Genomic DNA, 12,600 nt, shown 5'->3' on the forward strand with positions numbered 1-12,600 from the left:
GATCGACTTCCCCATGCCTCTGTTGTTGAGCTTTACAATTGTAGGACAAAAAATTTATGAACCTTTCGTTCAAATAGACAATCAGTTGTCTTACTTTATATGCTTTGTCACTCTTTTATCTTTGAGATTATCATCAAAGTGAAAAATACTTATGTATCGGTTATTACTAAGTGAATGTTAGCTTCAAGGGTCAATGAAGCAGTGAAGCATCTTACGTATTCGTTACGGTGATAACTCTTCATCAGCCATAAATTAAGTATCAAAGTCAGTCATTTAATAAATTGTCAATGTTTTCTTCGTCAGCACTGTCTACTTTGTCTCAAATGCTATAAATTTGGTGACAAATAGTGCTGCTAAGAAAGTTAATATATCTTGTTCCATGTTTTCTTTCTATTAGTTAGTTTAGGAATAAAGTATTCATAAAAAATATACGTACATAGGTGTTTTATTTGCTAATTTGTTTACCAATAAAGAGTAAAAAACCAAAGATACACGTTTAATCTTGAAAAAATATTGAAATCTAATAAAAAGAGAAAAAATTTACAATTCAAACCCAAATAGACATTACTGTCCCAACAATTTTAAAGTGCCATAACTTTTGCATTTTTCATCAAAGCATACCAAATTTTTAATAATTATTCTTGAGACTAGATAAATATTAAATAAGTAATAAAAAAATTAAATTATTTATACTTGAGAATCATATTATATTTAGAATGATATTTTATCGAATTCCAAAAAGTGACAAAGTTTGGAGACATATATAGAACAAACATAAATATCTATGACAAAAGATTATTAATAAAGTTTAAAGAGCTGCTATTATCCTTTCTAATAATTTAAAAATATCATAGATAACACGAAAAATAATACATTAACGAATGAATCATTATATGGGGTACCAGTGTCCGTAGATGCTAAAGGGATAAGGGCAAAAAAAAAAAAAAAAAAAAAAGCAAAGCGTATGTTCACGTACTAAATATTGCATTCTTTGTTGTGCATTGGACTCCAAAAGTTTCCTCATTAAGATGCCCAAAAATACCAAAATTTACGAGAACAATCGGAACTTTCAGGAGGGCAAGAGTCTTATATTTCTATCTTGTTGATGAAGATTTTGCTCTGGAGCACACGCTTTACTTAATCTAAAGGATTCAAACCCTGACTAGGAGTTCTCTAGTGGGGATTAAGGTTTAAATATTGCTTCATCAAACGGTGCATGGTGTCTGGCAACTGTCAAATTCACGGAGAAGGCCATTGGTGGTCACATTGCCTTTTCTACCTTTAATAGTCCCTTTACCTGCCTTTATCAATTCTGTTGGCCTTGATTTAGACCCTGTAAAAGCTTTTGTCGTGTATCTTACGGTCATCCGGTACACATCCAATTGATTTCAGTCCAGCATTTTAGAGATCTCTAAATTTGATTTTTCACGTACAAATAGCTCCAGAATTGCAGCTCTGAATTGTTGTATGTTTTTGATTATGACTCTTGTTGACTTTGCTTATTTTTTGTTTACAGTTTCTTTAGAAAATTTAGGGGCCAGTATTAAATTGTTTGAGTTGAAATATTTAAAAAAAAAATATTTTTTCAAACAATTAATATTTTGTTAGATGTGGAAAATTCATATATATATACTATATAAATGATCGTATACTACTTTTTTTGGCCTTTTTTTAGAACGACCAACAGTAAAATTTTGAAAGCCTATACTGCAGGCATAGCCGCGGTCCAAAATCCAAATGAATGGAAATATTAGTTTCTATAAGCCTTGGAAAACGGAAAAAACTGAAATATTAATAGGGTTGAAAAGAAAAATGAACAGGTCTAATATACATAAAGTATAACTTCTTCCCTTGAGTTCAAAAGAATATTTTATCAAAAGTACATTGTGCGTTGAGGTATGTCGTTCCCAAAATAAATTTTAATTTCTCAATAATATTTTATATTCCATGTTAGTAACTAACGAACTTATTACAAATATGGATTCCATTTCTAAGCGTATTATTTATAAATTGATTATTAGCAATGAGGTCAAAACAAAGGTTAAATCGTCAATAAATGACTATAAAAAGTATTATTGCTTTTTCTAACGAGTAAATTTATATTTTCCATGGATGTTTTTTTTTGCCTTTTGGTAGAAGAAATGGAAACATATAAGATAATATCGTTTTTAGATCTTTGTATCGATAAAAAGTACACTGTAAAGTCAAACAGCATTATTGATCCTTGGTGTATGTAATATGTATTTTTGAAAGTAAAAGTCTAAAAATATTTTCTTATGTTCATTACACACCCTGATCATAATATCCCAAATGAAATGCAAAATACTTCAAGATTGTTCTGACATCTAGTTTAAAAATGTCTTTGTTCATAATAAAAATCCTAATCATTGATAAAGTTTTGAGTGTATTACGCCAGCAAGGAGTTGGTAGGTTTCAGTGAATATTGTCAATTATCTCCAGTGACTTAGTTTGCTTCAATCGCTTTTTTAAGTGGATAAGGGAAATCCTCCTGTATATAAGTTTTTACGGAAGTTTTCCATATATTCTCCAAGATTCTCCTTTATAAAATTGCTTGAAAAAAAGAAGCTTTCTCGTTTAATCTTTGACGATATTAAATTGCAGCTTATTGGTAAATACGTTTATTTTGTGTCTGTCACTCTTTAACAAGTATTTCTCTCTCTCTCTCTATATATATATATAAGGATTCTCCCAAGCTCATAAATACAAAACTAATTAATCCTTTTTAAGTATTACATCCCGTTAAATAGTTATTATAATCTGATGGATGACATAACACTGAATTACTATTACAAAACAATCAAAACTGATTCCATCGTTGGTCTAATATTAAAGCAATTACAAATGAGATTTCTACCCAGGAAGAAAAAAGGAATCGAATTATAGTCAAAAACACTCAAACGTTCAAAAGAATGTTTTTATTAGTTATCTATCCAAAAAATGAATATAAAAAAGATATATGAAATAGAAGTAAAAGATGTCTTATTCTACAATGACAATATATTTTCTAATTATTATCTATTAATTTAAAAATAACTTTTCTACAACAATTTACAGAATTTAATATTTCTTTCCCCCTACTCCATTTCAGATGATGAATTAAAAGGTATAATATATATGAGTAAAAAACATTAAATTGTTCGCTGATGCCTATGGTATCATATATGACAACTACTAAAGGCAAATAAAGATTTATGTTGCTAAAATACTCATTTTAATGTTTAAATAATCTCAAAGAAGTACTTGCATTATGATTTGAACATAAATAACAGTTTTTATATAAATTGATATTTGAAGAAATTGAGTAGTTTTAAGATTAACTTAAAATGTATTCTTATTGTTGATAGTAATAGCAGTAATAAATTCTTGATTATAGTAAATAAATGCGGTTGTATTTAAAGGCAAATTGATCATTTGTTCTGCAGTACAATATTTATATACATTTCATATTGATGAAGTAAATATTAGCATTTCCAAAGATTGCTATTAAACAAATAAAATAACATCAATCCCGTTTATAACAATAGCGACGAATATTTATGTTTCGTTGGTTAGAAACGGACCCTCGAGTTTTGAAATTTATTTGTGTGGAATTTTTACATTTCCTTTTATAAAAATCTTAACTTTTTAACTAATTCATTACAATTGAAGAAACATATTTACAAAATAAACTATATATTGACTTCAAATTTAACATTCAACGGCACTTGTTGATTATTTTGAGTTCTATATGAAGGGATTCTACAGCTCCCGTTCAAAAAATTGTAATTTTAAGTAAGTAATTTACACTGTCATAACTGATAAGAGATTAAAATTGTGTGAGAAATGATATACGAAGAGGTGTGAGAGCATGAAATTGAATATAAACGCAAAGATCTTGAAAGTCCCGGTAACTCTTATGAATAAAGTTTATTATTTTGGTAACAGATAAAAATTAATCATGAGCCAATCAACTAACTAAAAATTTTTTTACCACTTTTGATGAATTATAATTTTCAGAATTATTTTATATATATCTCATATTTTTTCTGTTTTTAGCTCCACAGAAAGTTATGGTATTGGGCGTTGTTAGCAGCGGTGGTTAGGTTATGCCACCCTTCATCTTCATGCTTGATTGTCAACACCGAGGTCTACATCAGTGGTATACCCACCAAAGTCTTCCCCTGGATCTGAAGCATCATGAAAGATGAACTTTGGATCTGACAGCACGACGGAGCACCCTGCCACACCAGGAAAAGAGCACTCAATTTTCTTTATTCTGAGAATGTGATGTACGTTCCACCGAGTTATCGTTCTCTTAACTCGTCGGAATTGAGCCTTTTGTACTATTTTGTCTAAGTTAATGTTGAATGTGTTTCCAATTATGTTCCCCACAACACTACAAGATCATTGAGAGCTGGGGTAAAGAGTGCATAAGTATTTTGTTAGTTTCCTCATGATTCATTTGATTTATTCAAAAATTATTTAAAAAAACGGAAACTTATCAAAATTTGCCTTTTTTCTATTATTTTATATATAATTTTAAAATACTTTTTTCACGTGTTTTTATTAAATTTTATTTTATAAAAAAAATTGTTATTGATTTAACCCCATTCATCTTCCTTTTATTGGTGAGATAGAGCTAAGCCAACTATGTATATGTATATATTATATTTTACACTTAATTAATCAAATCTCAAAATATTTTCAAAATCAAAATAAATCATGTATTTTCTTCTTTAAAAACGACCTGGAATCCATTTTATATGATAAAATTTCAGAAAAACACTGTATTAAATAATGACTTTTATCATACAAAAAAAAATACATATAAATTTTATATAATGTAAATTTACGTAATTTTTAGAAAAAGTTTTGAACTTTAAAAATATTGTTCATCCAAAAATGATATTTAATTTAGATATCTCTAAAAATGGAATAGTTTCACAAACATATTTATACTCAACTTACCAATAATGAAATAATTAGTTATTCTTCTGTCCAATTCTTGTTTTTGAGATCGAAGTTTTTTTAACTCATGAGTGGAAAGATAACATATTCTTCTTAAGTATACTATAAACAATAAAGTTCAATGAACCCCCGGCACTTAACAATTAAGTTTGATTTGGAAGAAGAATGTCGATAGTACAACAGTCGATTTTTTTTCCTCACCAGCAAAGTTTCATTACAAAAATATTTGTGTTCAGTTGAGTCGAGTTGAGTCGTGTTTGAAATCAACATTCCCTTTAAAAAATGATTTAAAACTGATACAGTCGTTCTCAACCATAAATTTTCCCTCTAAAAAATTACGAGAATCCTGCAAAAAAAGTTAAACTCAGCCATAGAATGTTTTAAAGCCTGCTAAAAAACCAACTAGGGGCATACGAACTAATCTTGAACTTATTTTTGTTCCCAAAAATTCTCATGTTCGTGTTGCATTTTAAAGTTTAGGTCGAACTCCATACCAAAATTTTATCACAATTTTACTCCATACCCTGAAAATGTGGATAAGTGAGGAGTAAAAGTTCTGGGGCTATTCTGTAATTGAAATAATGTATGCTAGTATACATTAGCTTATAATGTTGATTTTTTTAGAAAATATTCAAAAAACCTTAAGAAAGTATAAAGTTTGGTTATATAAACCAATATCAACTATTTAATAGGTCCTTTTAAAGTACACATAAGGTATTTAACTTTAAGTTCGCTTTTTCTCATTACTCAATTTGCCATGTTCTTCAGATTTATTGCTAGAAATTGAAGAAATGAAAAAAAAAAAAAACCGTATATGGGACTAAAATATTATTTGCTACATGGATTTTTTTTTAAACCCGACTTCCTTACAGATATAGTCGACTGTATCGATCTAAAAACCTCTTCTGCAATATTTGGACAATAATTTCTATTTTCCTTATCGAAACTGTAATAATTTATCTCATTCTATTCATCGATATCTTTTTAAAGATATCTTGTATTTGTATCAATGGTTTGTACATTAAGTATATGAGGATTTTTTCATTCCTTTGTATTTTCTTTAGGTAAAATAATTCATTTTTTATCATTCTAAGCTAAACTCAATGGTTTCTTCTTAAAGATACGTCATAGAAGATCTGACCATTACTGCAAATTTTGACTTTGGACAGGCCCAGTTACTGAGAATTTGTTTATTCAATAACAAATAATATTTTTTTTAATCTGTTTTTTTTTTTTAAAAGAGATAAATGTATATTTTTATCGGAAGTTAAAAAAGGTAATTTGCATCCATCTACTTGTCGGACCTTGAAAAATACAGGTAAACACAATTTTTAGGATATATTTAATTATATATTATGTCGTAGTATTAAAAAATCTTCTTTTGAGAAAATTTATTTGTAGATTTTATACTCATAGTTATTGTCTATTACTTATCTAATGTTTATTCGATAATGACATTTTCACGTAAAAAAGCTTACAATGCCTACATTTTGCGTTTATTGTTAGATTAATATTTGAACATTTAAAAATCCATATCAATCTAATTTTCTTTGTTGTTTCCCTTCGAAGAAAAATTAATTATCATCTGACGGCTCTGTTATTTAACAAGTATGTATTTAGGTCTTGATTCTACCCTATACACCGCATGATATGCTTCACTTGTCATTTTGACTTACCGTGAATATGTGGGCAGGTTCGGAACTTCTTTAGGCTTGAATACGAGGCATGTTTTCTGTTTAATCTAAAACGATATTTGACAACGTTTATTATACGTAAAATAACTTTTACAGGCAAATTGTACAAATCAAAATTGGTCCCTATATAATAATAAAATTAATATAATACATAAATTATCAACATTCTTAACCAGCTAAAACAAACTTCTTACTCTTATGTACACAAAACTTTATTCACGAAATACAGCATCGTCTTAAAAATGAAGAATAACATTAAAACATAGTTTTTTTTTAGCAAATAAAGATTTAACTAGGTTGCATTTATATATTTGTGTAGATATTGTTGTGTTTGTACTTATTTATTTAGTACAGTTCATTCTGAGAACTAGTTCTTTAAGGACTGAGATCCGGTCCTTAAGACTACCTCTGCATAAACTGATTTAATAAAAAAATATGTTATTCATCAAGAACAGAACTTTATACGTTTTTATAACTTATATGCAGGACTGAGCTGGGCGGGACTGAAGTTCTCAGTCACTAATAAGGATCGACACAACACTACGTGTAGTACTCTTAAGGTAGAAAAATTTAGATTTCTTTTAAGTAAGGTTCTACAAATGCATCGGAATCGGCAAGAATCAGCCTTGTTTGAAGTATAAGAATCGGCTCAATAACGCTGATTCCACCTATACCTAATCATAATCATTTATATGGATAAAACTACTCATTTGAGCGTATCTTTGGAGACAAAATTAGTATTTCAAATCAATAAAATAGATTGACTAGTCGACATCGTTGGGACAAATTAAAAAAAAAATATATATATAAGAAAGAACATTGATAGATTATACAAATTTGCAGGTTTGTTAGAAAATTTACTTGAAAGTTACAATATATAAAAAATCACATTTTAAGTACCCCATGCATTTGAATTGTATCATGAGTCGTTCAAAAAGTCCGTAAGGCTAGTAATTGGGTTGAACCGTTTACTTTAAAACCATTAAAAGTAACTGTTTCATTAAATATTTCTTTTTTGTATGCTTGTTGTATAATATTGCTTATAATAGAACTGAAGTCAATTACATATTTTCTGTCTCAAGTTCGAGTCATCACTAGCCTTCCAGTGTCCATTAAAGAAGACTCGTGTCCAAACTTGAGCACTGGTTTATATATATTTCTATTCCTTGGGCAATCCTATAAAGCTCAATTAGCAACTGGAGACAGTTCGAAACCATTTGATCCAGTATGGGCCGAACTAGTAATATAATATAAAATAGCATATTGCCAGTGTCGCAATTTTTTTTTATCAGTGACACAGTTGAAATTAGATCAGAGCCCGAGGGTTGAGGAGGCTAACTATAAATATATAACAAAGCAAGGGCGTCAAGCTTCCTAATATGAGCCATCTAGAATTTAATTGAAAAATAATATGTACAAGTTGTAATTTCTTTACAAATTTTATCTCTTATTCTACGTGTCATTGCTTTTTATTATTAATTAAAACATCAATAGTCATTTTAAATGCCAACTATTAATTGATTTACTTTTTTTTCATGTCGAATTTCTATTAAAATCATGCATTTATGTCTAATAAAAATATAGGCATTTGAGCTTAAGAATATCCCATAAAATACTTATCAATTTGTAATTTTAATTCAAATAGTTAAAAAATTACGTATTATATATATTTTATATTTTTGAAATATTCAATGATTACACTTTACTCATAACAAGTATTCTAAATACTTCATTGAATCTTATTCCCCCCATTTTTAAATTACAAAATGTACGTAATATTTTTTTTTTTATGGTGAGATTCCATTCATCACAAGAACCCATTCATAAATACATACTTTTTAAGACACAAAAGTCCTTTATTCTTTTTCTTTTGTGAATTTTTCAAACTATAATAATATTCTTACAAATCGGGTGTAAGGTGGTACGGACAGGTATCATGCTTCAGGGAGTTTTTTTTTTTAATTTCTTAAAGACAAAATTTTAATATTGTTAGAATTGTTCATTATGATTCATTTAATTTATTTCTTTATGAAAAAAGTTTTAATTCCTATTGAACCCCTTGATCTGTCAAAGCCGTGACCTCGATGCCAAGATCAAAATCAAAGACATAAGATTCAAAGAATATTTGTAAAAAACAAACACAAATTAAACCAGAACAATTGTCTCCACTTATTCTCCCCCTATTACAGTTTTGATATATTCTAGGTTGAAAACATTTATTTATATTTACGTCTAGTAAATCGAGACTGGATCTATCAATTTGTCGGTTTAACGTTTATTTTAACCTGTGTTTATTTTGTCATATTGTTTTAATCTTAACATAATTAAATAGTAAGTGTGTCCGAGAAGATCTGATAATTTTAGTCCACAAGCTATCATTATGGTCCATACCTCTTTATTTAACTTCTCCACAATCCCACTCAAAAGGTGACGAGTCTTAGTACTAATATTCTAACATTCATTATTTATTTAATTACTACAACATCAAAGTTTCGTAACCCAATTTGATGTTTTTGAGCAATAACAATAATACTAAATATTTACAGTAAAAAATGGGGGGTTGGATGGGGGTCTCGAAGAAATCCACCTCCATACCATTTCATATTGTGTAATTTACAAAAATCATATCCCTTTTCATAATAATTTATACAGATAAAATAATCTATATGTGTTTCTTTATCTTGTTTCAGTTTAATAAATCTGAATTGAAATTGAAAATAGAACAATTGACAACTACCGGGATGGGAAAAAGACATGAAACTATATTGAAATTTCATTTTTTGATATGTTTAGTGAGTTCAATTAAAAAGTTTCCCCCACTTAACTGAAAGCATAGGTTCTCCAATTTACTTTTGAATATGTAATACAGGTGTGCACGTCTAAAACTGAACACTCCTTTAAATTTTACGGCTTTAGGGTTTGACGAGGGGTTCTCTTGTATACCTTAAGTCCAAGATCTTTCTTAACTAGCCGGTCCATGGTCCTTCTGCTGACGTTGAACTCCCTGGAGAGGCTGCTGACGGTGACCCTGCCTCTCTTGTCCTCGATAGACTTTTTCACAGCAGCCACCATTTCGTCAGACCTTCGAGGCCTTGACTTAGATCTTGTGGTCACCTCAGGAGTTCCTTTAGCTACCACGCTGTAAATCTTGCAGAATCTTGGCAATTTCAGTGGGAATTTTTCCCCCCGCGGAAAGTTCCAAAATTGCGACTCGACGTTTCTCCATATTATGGGCTGTTGTTTCACTGTTGCTATTTACATTTTGCTGAAGTTTTGTTTATAACTAGTCAAGACCCTTGCCTCGAAGTATAAATCGGTTTCAACTCAATGAAATCACGAATATGTGCATGGCGTAAAATTTAAAGAAGTGATCAGATTTAGACTCGCACGCCTATATATACGAAATAAGAAAAATAGTGATGATGGAAGAAAAAAGAGCATTAATGGGCTTTCTAGTCCGTGCCAACATGTCAATATTTTTTCTCCCATTAAGTCTCTAATCTATAATATTATCCCAAAGCCGGCTGTTTGATCTTAGTGACACCTTTATTGTTCCAGCTGGTATGAATAAAACAAGCTATGAGATCATTTTGTTTGTTGTAGAAACGGTTCAAAATGATTGCTTTCAATAAATAAAAAAATTGCATTGTGGTTTAAGTCATTTAGCAGTCGCTAGCAAAGCTCCAGATGGATTTTTTGTGATTCTTATAAAAGGAGCGACCTCTCAATCTTCTTGAGTGACATTTTACCTCTCTTTATTCTGGCTTTGCCAACTGTGAACCTGTCTACCTTCTTCTTTTTGGCGTACGTGGGGAACTTCCGTGTTCTTATCAAGGGCTTTACTTACTTCCTTGAGCATCAACCTGGTTTGTCTACGATACGGTTATTCTTAATGGAAAAACGAGTTCCCTCTCTGGTTTTAAGGGTATTCATGATGTCATAGTCTTGCCGACACGGACTAAACCCCTAATTTAAGTTATTTTTTCTTCAATCATGATTCTCCTTCTTGTTTTTTTTGTTCTATCTATCAAATAAAAGACGAAAAACCTTAACGTTCAGTTAAGTAACTGGAACTTCTTAATTTAATGTACTATACTTATAAAAAATGCAATTGAAAATGGTCTCAAGACTTTTTTAGTAATGTTATTGAAATAAATGATTCATATAAAGCTAATGAGATGCTTAATTTAATTTTTATCTAATATAAGAAAAAATTTGCAATCAGTAGAATTGACATTTTCACATTTATTTTTATTATGTATAGATGAATGTGTGAGTTTATTTCCGATAGTTCTTTGTGTGTTATAAAATACATTTATTTGCAAATAATTTAATAAACATGAAATTTTTGACTTTACTATATGAATACGAAGAAAACATATATAAATTGTTTGCACCATATCAGACACATTGATCTTTGAAAACTTGACCTCCCGAAATTAATTTTATGCAAATATATAACTCGAAGGTTACGTTTGATTACGATAGTATAATGATAATACGATGTCATCTTGATCATAATTTTATGAATTTTATAAAAAAAATATTGAAATGTTCGTGACTTTTATAGGTAAATGTGCAGACGGGATTTATGAATATTAATAAATAGAAAAACAATTTGTATACATATACATACTTATATGAATAAGTGGCATTCATGGCCAGAATATGGACTATTAGTAAGTGGTCCATACAATAAACAATGATTGCATTCTATCGTAGCAACAAGATAATGTACATTTAAATATCATATTAGTTAATTATTGACAGAGATCAGTTGAGGGACTTTTTCGAAAAAAATTGTTGAACCAATATCCTTATTACAATAACATATTCAATGGGAAAATAATTACAATTTCCTTACATATGAACATCAAATATATTGATGCAAGTTAGATAGAAAACAGTTGCTGCATTCAGTTAATATTATAATTTATTTTATTATCACTTAATCAAAATTCCTCTGTAATTTAAGATATCTTCGTTAATATTTGATTGACACATTAATTAATGTGTTTATAGTATATTGAAAGCAACACTTCAATACGCTGAAAAATCTAATTGGGAGGGTAAATTTTTCTGATCATTAATATAAAAAATTATTTTATTTAAATATGCTCTAATACACAGAAAGCAAATCATTCGTCACATTTAAATGATTAATAAATTAGTTATTCCTCAAAAAATATTATTTGTCTAATTTTCTTAATTTCTATCTCAAGTTCTTTAATTGGCTACAAAGACAGTGGCAAAATTATACAGATCGTATTCAAGTGCAATATGTTTTAAAAATAAATTATAATCTCAAAATAGATGGATGAAAGTATGTTTTTTAACCCGGCAATACCCAAGTCTTTTGACATTCGAAAACAATATTATATGAATTTATCTTTAAGTTTGCAAACTAACCAAAGATTTAAAAAATGTTTTCATTTTTTTTATTTTTAGTAATGCAGTTTATCTCCAATAATAGCCTTAGTATATTAAATTACCTGAAAAAAAAATTAAATACCGAAACAAACCAGGTGTAGCAATTAACTTTAAAAAAGTGAAGGTAGGGAATACGAACTTTTTTCTTTCCAAAGTTATTTTAAAATTAAAATTTGATTTTACGGAGACATATCAAGAAGGTTAAAAGTTATCAACATTAAGGAGATTGTTAAGATTATGGTAAAATTGCATCAATATTACAAAAGAAAATATTTGTACAAAAATAACAACTTTTAAATTTCCAATACAATAATATAGACCAACGCTATTTCCTTTTCCCAAAAAGTAATCAGACATTTGTTTTCATTTTTTCTTTGTTCCTCTTTAACCCTTTAATGGATTTCTCTATTTTTCAAATTCATGCCAATTTATTGGGGAACTATATTTAAATAAATATCAATATTTATTATTTGTAAAATAATAAGATCTGACGTAATATGAATTCAAT

The sequence above is a fragment of the Lepeophtheirus salmonis genome, chromosome 2 (genome assembly GCF_016086655.4).
Source record: "Lepeophtheirus salmonis chromosome 2, UVic_Lsal_1.4, whole genome shotgun sequence".
In the NCBI taxonomy this organism is placed as follows: domain Eukaryota; kingdom Metazoa; phylum Arthropoda; class Copepoda; order Siphonostomatoida; family Caligidae; genus Lepeophtheirus; species Lepeophtheirus salmonis.